The 12,111-nt window shown below is 44.5% G+C and overlaps 1 protein-coding gene across 17 annotated transcripts in view; it reads left to right on the forward strand.

Annotated features, from left to right (window-relative positions):
* The first annotated feature begins 3,840 nt into the window (after positions 1 to 3,840).
* ptprdb (protein tyrosine phosphatase receptor type Db) overlaps positions 3,841 to 12,111 on the forward strand; it is a 317,622-nt gene continuing 309,351 nt past the window's right edge. For 10 of the 17 annotated variants that reach the window (XM_064334599.1, XM_064334596.1, XM_064334601.1 and 7 more), the window contains exons 1-2: positions 3,842 to 3,973; positions 4,097 to 4,209. The gene's annotated coding sequence lies outside the window, so the exon portion shown is untranslated. Of the gene's footprint in view, positions 3,974 to 4,096; positions 4,210 to 12,111 lie in introns of all 17 variants that reach the window. The other 7 variants (XM_064334605.1, XM_064334607.1, XM_064334606.1 and 4 more) reach the window with 2 other exon arrangements.

Raw genomic sequence — 12,111 nt, forward strand, 5'->3', positions numbered from 1 at the left:
TGTGGGAGGAGGGAGGGAGGGGAGGGGAGGCATAGATATCAGACGGGGGTTTGATATATTCATAGCAGAGCCACACATGGATATCACAGGTCGAGAGTCGTTTGTGGAATATTGCAAAATGCTTTTTCTGATGATGATTCTGGAATGTTGAGCGATCCAACCTCCTCCCCCCTCCCCTCCCCCCCCCCCGCACACACACACACACACACATGAACACTCTCCCGCACTCACACACAGATTATATGCACTTTGAAAGGAAACAAAAAAAAACTTATTGTACAATTTATGCATGTTTTTAGATCACTAAGATACATTTTTATAGATTTTGAATGATCGATTCGTGATTTTTGGCAACGAATAGCGAGCGATAACATGCTGACCCGGTCCATCGTCTGGGTCGTTATTCCGACCCGGAGGCATTGTTCTGTTGCAAAGTGAGGCGCATCGATTCCTTTATGTGTGCTTTTTAAAAATATTATTTCTTTACATTTTTTTTTTACCAGGTTATCATCAGTAAGCAAATAACTTAAAGGTACCACGGTCACTGCCTAATGCGTAAGACATTCAATCGCTATTCAAAATCAATATGCATCTAATGATTTTTTACATTTTGTTTGATCCCCAGTCTGCGTTCATTTTACAAAGGAAACCTTGTAGGCACTGTTTGGATCTGGCTGTAGACGGAACAGAATAAAAAAAAAACATGTAGAACTTTGAGAAAGGAAATCCTAACCCAGTCTTTTGCTTTTCCTTATTTCTGATGTTCTGTTTGAAGGATTTCTCCACGTGCCAACGTTCTATTGGACAACGTTCACTGAAATAGCCAAAATGATAAATGTAGGTCAGTCTTCAAAATGAGGTGCCCATTTACTTTATTCCCCACAAAATACACTGGAATATGCTCAAATGACCTGATCTACCAGTGTATAGATTTTTTTATTTATCATTAAGGAAAAGAAGGGTGACAATAGCTAATGACCTGGTTTCCCTTAGTCGGACACACTCCGAATAAGAGCTCATACCAGGCAGTGTGTTAGCCACCTTCTGCTACAGCAGAGGTGAATTCAGGCCGTTGTGAGCTAGAACTAAAACTGGAATAGCCAAAACCTGCTATATTTATTTTCATTTGCGTAAGCTGCTATCTGAATTGGTAGTGCAAGATGCAAGGCTGGTGGTTGGCTTTGAGCCAGACTGGAAAAAAAAGAAAGAAATTAGTTTAATAAATACTATCTGCACCGTAAAATGTTCAGTGTTCAATCAACACATGGTCCCTATTGTTAAAGCTGAATTAACTCTGGATACTTTACTGCGTAGATTTATTGTTATGACTGTCTAGATTTGGTCATGTCCTGTTTATATTTTTCAAGATGTTTACCTGTGTTGCACAGCAATTACACATCTTGCTGATAACTGTACGCACAGAGCTTACTTGTTTAGCTGGCCAAGGCGGGTTCTGGTCGGGCTGGTCTGGGACAGGTCCGATTGGGAAACGCAATGCAGGAACACCATCCGGTGCCTGACCCAAGCGGACCCCCCCCTCGCTGCAGCTCACGGGCGGGGGAAGCGGGTCTGAGGTTCGAGTCTCAGTCGTGGAGGCTGTCCGCGGCTTCGCTGAACAGCTTGCACGCTCGGGCTTCGTTCCAGCGCACAAACTTTGCAGCTTGCATAATCTCTCTTCTTCTTTTTTTAACACCATGATAAATGTCAGGTTGCCTGCATGAGTTTGCCTGTGACAGACCATTGCAGACATGTGCAGATGAGCAGAAGTTTAGGCCTGGTTAAGGCCTCAGAGTCTCATAGCACAGTCGGAAATATACTGTACATGTAGTTGGACCTGCGTAGAACTAGGCGGGCCAGAACCAGGACCATCGCTAGTGGTGAATGGTAGGGACAGATTCTAGGCCCTGGCAGCTTTCGGGGGGTGGGGGGGGGGGGGGGTGGGGGGCACAGCTGGACAGGGCCCACAAAACAATCCAGCAGGGTCTATGAATTAATTCAAAGGGGGGTGGGGCAGTGCTATAGTCTTTCAGGGGGCCAGAACTGCCTAGGTACACGTTCACAATTGTGTCTGGTGGTTCAGCAAAGGTAATTGGGTGGGCCAGGATGCTATTTAGGTGGCCTTGACAACCCCCCCCCACCCTGAGACTACACTTGTGCCTCAGACTACACATAAATTTAGCTGTCTTCCTCACTGACAGTCACGTTCGCTTAAAAATGGGGTTTTCAGCACTGCAGCCTCTACCTCAGTCAAAAGCCACACCGCATCCCAGAATTCCTGTGGGCTCCCGATGGGCGAGCCAAACAATGCATTAGCCTCGAGCGAGCCAGACGTCCAGATGCGTGTCTTTAACAAAGAAGGAGATCGCCGTGCGTTGATGAGCCACACTCCTGAGAGAACTTTAGCAATGTTCTTTCAGCACCAGCTGACTGACACCCAGGCCAGCTGGAGATTCCGGTTGCAGCCCCAACCAATCAATGGCTCTCATGAAGTAATTAAGACCTGAGCTGCATTGAAGACCAGGAACCTGTGGATCTCCCATGGACGCCACCGTACCAGTGCATGGAGTTGACATTCATTTGTATGGATTTCCAATGTGAGGTCCCACACATAGGTCACTGTGAAGCCATACCGTAGAATTGTAAGAGAAACCTGATAATTGCAGGAAGCAACGACATTGTTTTTGCACTTTTATTGGAAGACGATGGAGAAACTAACAAATACACAGTTTGGTTGAGCAATCTACCCCCATCAGCCTCCCCCCCCCCACCCATTCCCCCCTCCTCAAAGGGATTTTTTTTTAAAGAACAGCTGCATTGACCATTTCTGGTTAATTCTAAGGGGAAAAAAAATACTGAAGACTACTGATCAGCATGCACCAACATGAAATTCCCATCTTTATTCGATAAAATAATTTTTACCATCGTAATACTGTATGTTAGGTTATTTCGCCTGATTAATTGGGTGGGTGGTTGACTTATCCTTGATAAATTTCATTGTGGGTGTGCTTCTTGCTGAAAAAAATAAAATTAAGAAACATCCATTTTACAATAACTCACCAGTTTACTCAGAATGACAAAGTTCCCTGCATTGCAACTTCCCATTTCACATGATCAGGGTTTACAAACATTCCTGAAATGCTGTGATAGTTTCAAGGGAAAGACTTGGCATAAATAAATAAATTCATGTAAATATAATTTCCTCAAATAAACACACCACCATGCAAACAACTAGCGGCCTTAAAATTAATATAATCAAGTCTGTGTACCTGCAGTAACCAAAAGAAGCCTTTTAAATAGCACAGTCCCTGTCACTTTCTATTATCATGAACATGCGTGCTGGGTTGAATCTGCCATGGTCATTCTTTCGCTGGCTGTCCCACTAAATGTCAACGTTTACCTTCGAGGAGCCTGGAGGTACAATTGATCGGATTGTGTCTAATCCACATGTAGTACGCTTGACCTCTGTCAAGTGACAAAAAGGACACGGGTTAGGGCAAAAAGTCTCCGGCTTGCTCTTTTTGTTGACAGAAGTATCTAGTGGTAGGACACGAAGTGACAGCGTTTTCTTAGTTCCTACGTCCCGTATGTTTTTGCGGCACACTTCGCGATAGATTGTGAGGTAACTTGGAAAAAATAAACACACAAAGCTTACCATTTATTTGCATACATTCACCTGGTGGCAACGGATGAGTCCTGCGTGCGGTTACAAAATTGCTAAACACAGCAACACTGCACCAGCCGGCCATCAAGTGGCTCGTGAGGGAAATGCAGGTGTGCGAAAGCATCTGAGCTCGCGCGGTCTCTCCCATCTCGCGCTCGCGTCGGCTGTCTCTCGCTCCCCTTCCATCCTCGGCGGCAGTGCGAGGTACAATTTGACAGCGACACTGTCTCTGCAAAGAAAGCTTACTTTTCCGTCTTTCTCGTTATCGCTCTCCTTGTCTCCGGCTACAGATAGCGGGACAGAGAGAACGGGGTAGGAACAGCATTTTCAGCGAATGCGTTTTACCCCCCTTGTACTTGACCGAAACAATTGCACTTTTGGGGAACCCCGATTTAATTAACGGGGCTGATGTGAGTGTTTGATTCTCTCTTTCAGTTCATTTGGGGGCTCCTCTGGAATAAGAAAGCATTGCTGTTTCTGACAAGGCAGAAGAAAGATGAGATTCCTCTGGATATCCAAAGAACAGTGATCTTGTTCTGGATACCTTAGTAAGTAAAACTGTGCAATACGTTATGTAAAGTCGTCACTGGTCGTAAAGAATGTTCGTTTCTTTAAAATTGTGGATTTTGTTTAGCGTGTGAGTTGCTCATGGCAGGATTAGATCGTTAAATTTCCATTTCCAGCGCGTTTCCACACTCCAGAACCTTCATTATAAGAAGTGCCATGCTACTTACATTGTGTTTTCAGTGGAAGTGATTTTTCGGGGTTGATAAATACCATTATTTATATGTTATGTGAATTTATTTTGCTCTCGGGTTCTTGTCCAATAACATAATTAGGAAGTGTGTTGAAATGCAGGTGCGTTGCAAATGTTGCCCTACAGTTGATGGCACTGACTTGAAGGCGCAATGCATTCTTATAAGTGCTCCTTTGCATAGCCTGTCAATTTAATATGTATGTATGCATCTATGAATGTACGTATGCATGTATGTATGCATGTATGTTTAAAAACAGGTATATCCTTTTTCCTTTTGACGAATAGTCTGACTATGCCAAGCACCCGCACCCAGTGTAGTGCGGGCAATTTAGAACAGAATGGGTTTGCATGAAATTAATTCTCTGGAACATTTTATATGTACCGCGGAGCAGTTCGTTTTAGTTTTACCGTCTGTTGTGATTGGCGAAATGGCCCTGAGCTATTAGAGTATTTAATACTCGTGAATTTGGATTTGAGATGCATGCGATAACAAGAACCCGCGTGAATTTGGGTTTCAGATGCATGCGATAACCAGAAAAAAATACTTTCTCTGCCCTCTCAACACAGTTTTACAGCGTGCGGTGTAATTCATGCTTTAACGTTGCTAGTGAGCCTATTTGAATGAGCCCCGTTGCGCAGCCTGGAAATAAATAAATAAATGAATCAAATGAATGGGGAAAAAATATTTAATAAATAAAAGCGCACAAATTGGTTTCGTTTCAGTAAACTTTTTCTGAGGTTAAGCTAGGCTAGGTGAGGTTAGGTAGCCTACTTTAGGTACTATGTGAGGGATGGTGGGGAAAACCTGATTTTATTTAACGCTTCACTTCGCTTTCTCTTTACATTTTTACAGAGCACTATTATGAGTGCTCGGTTTTTGTTTAAAAACTCGTCCCCGTGGAAAGTGGAAAGCTACTTTAGAAAGTGTCACGCGTCAGTATCGCGATGTCAGCCCCGCAGTTATTATCACCACTCTGGCTGCACGCTGTTATAAATTTGAATGGGTTATTTGCATATGAGTAATGCTTGCTGTTAAACACACACACACACACGCGCATACCCATACACAAATACGCACACTCACACACAGTTAAGCCACAACTACCGCATGGGGTACAGATGTGAGATTGTTCTAGCAAATTCATGTTTTATTTTCAAAATCAGTCAATCTGTAACTATGTGAATATATTCGTAAAAGCACACGCACACACACACATAGACACAAACACAAACAAATACACGCACACACACACACACACAGTACTGGTGGGGCTCCTTGGGGGTTGATGGTTTGAGGCTTGATGGTGATTCTAAGTTTATTTTTTCATTATTTGAAATGATGTACTGTGCTTGAAAACAGTCAGTTGTTGCTGTTCAACATGGCAAAACAATTCAAATGAAAATTCCAATGTTTCATAATTACTGTTAATGGTCTTGGTTTTCCATGAAAACTGCACTCACAGCTAATCCTCTGTAATGGGGATGTGATTATCATATCATCATTCAACATGGGGCATGTTAAAATGATGCTAATCCATGTAATTCCACATTGAGCTTTTTGTTTTCCTTGTTTTGCCCATGGGCTAATGTAACGATCGAAGGATAGTCCACTGTACTCCGCTGTCTCAAATCAAATTTTGAATCTCATTTGGTGCGGAAGGGAGACTGAAATTTTAACAAACATAGAGAAAAGCCAGCACATGCAAAAGCATATTTAGTCCTTTGTGATTGTGTTTATATTGAAGAGGGCTGCTCTCAAAATAACGTTGCACCCTGAAGCTGCACATTTGTCTGGTACACAGCAACGCAAAAAAAATGTTTTTTTTTTTTTTGAAAGACGAAAGTGTGAACTCTGAGGCTGTGTCATGCCCAGCCTTTCAGTACATAACTGTAGAACACTGAACGAAGCTGCTCCCTTGCGTCGAAGGAGAGATGAAATGCTAAAACACTCCTGTGACTGAGCGATGGAACTTCCTGTCGGACTCTCCACTTCCTGTCAGAGATGTGTGACGTTCTGGGTTCTGCTGTGGGTGGAACAGTGAGAGAGAGAGAGAAAGAGAGAGAGAGAGAGGGAGAGAGAGAGAAAGAGAGAGGCAGATTTTCCCTCCTTTTCTAAACAGTGTGAAACTCACTGTGTCAGCATTTTTTGGATTTATTTATTTCTTTGTTTATTTTGGATGGTTTGCCCTTATTTATTTCTGATGGCTTGGCTTATTTATTTATTTATTTATTTATTTATTTTGGATGGTTTGCTTTTATTTATTTCTGATGGCTTGGCTCATTTATTTATTTATTTGTTCATTTTGAAGGACTGGTTAGACCAAGCTTTTCCACTCCTTCAGAGAGATAGCATTCTTTTAGGCTCAGAGCCTCGGAAGCAGTTAGCATTTCAGACAGATCTCCTCCTCGTGTGATGGTGGCAGTGAGTAAGTAGTGGGCGGAGATTCGGACCGAGAGGTTGCGGGTTCAATCACCATTAGAACATTGATGCTTTGCCCTTGGCTGAAGTTCTTCACCTTAATTGCTGCAATAACTGTCCAGCTGTTTCACAGCTGTAATTGCTTAAAGCTTATATTGGGGGATTGTTGTTATTATTATTATTATTATTATTATTATTATTATTATTAGTAGTACTAGTATTAGAAGTGGTAGTTGTTGTAGTTTTCTATTTGGAGGAATAGGGTTCATGCTGTGATGGTGTCTGTAAACTTGTAAACATTTTTTAAATGTTTTTTTTTTCCCTCTCTGGTCAGTGTTGATGATTTTCCCAAACTCTTGCATTACATGCAGTCATTAATTAGCAGCTTGAAATTCTCTGTTGGCTAAGGACCAAAATCTATGCACTACACAGAGTAAGCATGTCCCATATCAACATATAACTACTGAATTGCACCCTAAATCATCTTTGCATGGTTTTGTCACCTGTTTATGAAGGACAGTTCAACCACAGTTCCCTCATACTACCACCTAACAAATCCCTTTTCGCTGCGATAATTAATTACATAAATATATTCGAGTAGGATAATGAAGGAGCTGTCAGGTGATGCTTTTTTAAACGAGAAAAATGCAAATAATGAAGCTTGTCCGAGAGCAGTCGTACAGAAAATTACTCTCAATTTGCATGCAAACAAGAAGAAGAAAAAAAAGTGATTATGCACTGGATTACCATGCGCTTATGTAGTCACCACTCCGTGGGAGTCTTATTATATGTGACATCCTGGGGAGAATTATTTTGATGGGAATGAAAGGCAGGGAACATCTTGGCTGAGCGAGTGGAGGGAAGGAGTCCCATGGGCTCGGCGCTTTCTGGCTTCTGAAGGGCTTGTGCGCGCCCGCTTTACTGGGGATAACGGATTTGAACTCTCGCCGCCGCGGGCCGAGGTGTCGGCAAAGCCGCCGTGTGGATTAGCGCCCGATGCATACCACCCCCCTCCGAAACCCCCCCACCGTACCCCCCCCCCCCAAACCCCCCCCGTCATTTCCCCCACAACGCTTCTCTCCCTCATAAATTGACACCATTCAACAATTTTCTGACTGAACCTGACTGAAAATGGAACTCCAGAGTGTGTTTGCCTGTTCGATATTAGTCATTGTGCGACGGGCTGTCGGATTGCCGGTGATATTTGAGCGGGTGGCAATGGAGCGCGTCCAATTTTTCGTCGAGCGAAGCAACGTTAAAAAAAAAAAAAAGATCTGTCCGAATCAGACAGAACAGCAACGACAAAAATAAATAAAAAAGTGAAATTCGACTGACCTTTCGACCTTTTTTCTTTCCCTTTCTGCGTTTTGCCTGGCTTTTTATGCAGTCCTGTTGAAAGACTCGCCTTTCCCCCCCGAGAGAAAACACTATAATTTAAATTTTTGAAATTATTCCCCGTGACATAATCAGGCCTTTGCTGTATGGCCTTTGAAAGCAGAGAATTATCACAACAAAGGCGTACACATAAGCGTTGTGCTGCTTACTTATTTATTTATTTTAGCTTTTCCTCCGTTAAATATCACGTGCAGTTCAGTGAGACAGTACGTCTTATCGTTACCTGTCTTTACGTTAACGGGACAGTAGCATAAACGAGTTGCAGGATCTTCAAGCCTAAGAATTCCTGAAGGCCATCGCCAGAGCAACGGTTTTCCTTAGATACCAGATGGGGCAGCCATCCATTCCTTTTTTTAAACTGCGTGTTCCTGCTCAGGGTCAGAGCCTATCCCAGCATGCATCTGGTGAAAGGCAGGAATACTCACTGGACAGGTCACTAATCCGTTGCAAGGACCACACACGACCACACACGACCACACACGTTCACTCACACGTTCATACCCCTAGGAACATTTATGCTCTCTAATGAACCTTATCTGCATGTCTTTGGACTGCGAGAGAAAGGCAGAGCACCCAGGGGGAACTGCACACAGAAAGGCCCTCAGGTGGGACTCAAACCCACAACCTTCTGACTGTGAGGCCCCAGTGTTACTCCGTGGTGCACCGCCACGCTGCCCTCAAGTGGAGCCGGGTTTACAGAACAAAAAACCTTCATCAATCCTTTATCTAAGCAAACATAATACTTCATGTTAATTGCCACTCTAAACCGAAAGCACGTTTTTGTGTGTGCGTGTGTGTTGGGGGGCGGGGCGGGGGGGACACACACACCTTCATTATAACAGCAGCAGACACTTCATTATAACTCGTGGAAACTCTCTTCCCATGGGCTGGTTTATCACCAGGATGAAGTGAATGCTAATGTGATCTGCTTTGCACATCATGCGCTGTGGATGTTTGATTCATCCCCCCCCATCCCCCACCCCACCCCCCAACAAAAACCCCCTTCCATCCTGGACAAGATAAAAGAGAGAAAGGACTCTCTCTTCCGCATGGATAGAGTGCTCATCGGGTTTTTTATTTGTCCTCTCGTGTGGGAGGTGATGAATTGAATCTGCCACGGCTGTTTCGGTGGCAGGAGTCTGTCTTCACCTGGTCCAGCTCTGCCCCGCCAGGAGCACGGCGGGTTTCCTGACTTTTTTGGCAGATTTGTGTCTGGTTTTGTGAGCGCTGGGCCTGCATCGCTGAAAGCGCTGAACCTGTGGATCCCGTCTGACAGGACATTAGATGGAATCGTAGCGATAGGGGTCACATGACCCAGCCCTCCAGAGACTCGCTGCCTTTCTGTTGTGTGAATGGATAAGCAGATCCACCTCAGAATGCGTTAAAGCCATTCATCATCATGAGATGCTCGGAACGTGTTAAAGCCATTCATTATCATAAGATCCTCAGAATACGTTAAATGATTCATTATCATTAGATCTTCAGAACATGTTAAATTCATTCATTATCATTTAATGGCCAGTCAAAGAACTTTATTCTGCATGTGGACCCATTTGGTATGATTTAGAGAACAGGGTATACCTTTCACCCCCCACCCCACACACACACACACACACACAGACACACACGCTTGTACACACACATACAAACACGCACACACCACACGCACACACGCACACACATACACGTGCACACACACACATACACATGTACACACACACACACACACACACACACCCATTTTCTCAGGTCAGTTGGGCAGTGATATCAGCAGGCTGCCATTTTCCCTCACGATGACGGATGAACACTTAGCCCGCGTTCGCTCGAAGCCCGCGGCTGTGGTTCCGATTCCGCTGGAGGAGCCGGGGTGAGATTCCTCACCTTTCACCCCGCGCCGCCCACGGGGCGTCTCGTCCGGGGCGTGGGGCGCGACGCGACGCACGCGGGATGACAAACCGTCGTGTATTTTAATATCACCCGCTGGAGAAAGGGCTCGCCTCTGAACGGCATTACCAGGGTGAGGCGGCGTCAGCCCAGGACGGCAGGGCCATTGTCTTAAACAGATGCTGACTGCTCGGCACAGACACAGGTGGGATCCCGTAATGCTTTTGTACACATCGTTAGCCCCCTGAACACGCATCACCGCGGAGGTGCGATCCTCTGCTCCCGGTTTCTCTCCTCTGTCATTAGTCAAAGAGTCAGGCCTTAGAGCATCCGAAAGCCTGGACGAGAACCAATTATTTCTGTTCAAACACTTACAGCGTTTAGCAAGGAACCCCTTTTTTTGAGGGACTTCAACTTGTACTTCTTTACTCTTTGGTCTCTGACAGGCAGTAATATAGTACAGAGTAGACCTTGCCCACATTGTATTTTGCTACTTTCTTGCTGTAGATGTATAAGTTCCTATTGATTTTTCACTGGATTCTCCCGAGTTTATACATTGCTGGATTTAGAATGTCTGTATTTATGTTGGGATATCTTTAAACTTGTATGCGTTTTTAAAATAGTTTGTATAATTGTATTTCTTTCTACAGTTTCTTTATGTAGGAGACACGTGATAGTTAGCCTCCCTCCTGGACAGCGGATGCATGTTTCAATCTTTAAAACCAGTCTGGCATAGCTAAAAAGGACTTAATTTGTGGGTTAGGATTAGGGTTACACACAAGGGATCAAAGGTCTTTCATTGACTGGGTTGAGCTCTAAGAAGTCCATCCCCAAGGCATGCTGGGATGCTGCCATTCATTCTGATGCTGTGAGCAGGGCCACCAGACTTATTTTCAGCGTATTGCTCATTTTGAGAAGTCCCTGTTTTCTTATGCCTCTCCTCAGAGGTTTGTGTGTTCTACATTTTATTAAACATTTTATTAAAGCACTGAAGAGTGGGTTTTTTAGAATGTTTTTATTCCCCCAGAATTCCAGGTCAGTGTCCTGGAGCTCCTCTGCTTTCAGTCACCAGCAGTGATTGTGACATCAGCATTAGAATGTCCAGCTAAGAACATTCTAATCACATACTTGTGATCTCACACCTTAAAGTGCTAAAAGAAAGACTCTGCGTGGGATTAAAGCATGTGTCCTGATGGACTCCAGAGGTCTTTGAGATGCACAGATAATTATCTGGAATTATCTGGAATTTTTTCCACGTGGGAATGTGAGGAATCTGTAAAAACACCGGGTGAATATGCGCTGTACTGGACGTCATCTGTCCTGGACGTCACCTTCCGGCACGTCTCTTTACCTCGCCTCTGCTGAGCTCTAATTAGGTACGAGAGGCGCATTTATTAGGCCTAATTTATTCTGATGTCACGCTCCGAACCGTGTGGCGTCTGGTTGGTGTGGCGGGTTTGGGGCAGAGGTGTGAATTTCAGGTGATTTCTACGCCTAAAAAAATTAAATTCCACTTTGCGTGTGTCGTCAGACTGGAGGGAGAGTACGCTGATCTGGAATGTTCCAGAGATGCAGCGCTGGGTTAGTGTTGGGGGCAGAATGCTCCAGAGACGCAGCGCTGGGTTAGTGTTGGGTGGCAGAATGTTCCAGAGATGCAGTGCTGGGTTAGTGTTGGGTGGCAGAGTGTTCCAGAGACGCAGCGCTGGGTTAGAGTTGGGTGGCAGAATGTTGCTGAGATGCAGTGCTGGGTTAGTGTTGGGTGGAGATGCGACAGATGGCTGATGCGAGGCCTTTGTTTGGTGGGAATGAGGTGTGCTCCATGGTGTGAGAATGTTTCCTATGTAGCGCTGCACACAGAAGGAGCCGTTGTTGAACACAAACTGCAGAAACGCTCTCTCCATACCTGCTGTACCAGACCATGTACCAGACCAGACCTGCCAGTGAAGCATCTCAGCCATACCGGCTGAATGAGCCCAGTTTCTTTTCCTTCTGCAA

Source organism: Anguilla rostrata, chromosome 5, assembly GCF_018555375.3.
Source record: "Anguilla rostrata isolate EN2019 chromosome 5, ASM1855537v3, whole genome shotgun sequence".
NCBI lineage: Eukaryota > Metazoa > Chordata > Actinopteri > Anguilliformes > Anguillidae > Anguilla > Anguilla rostrata.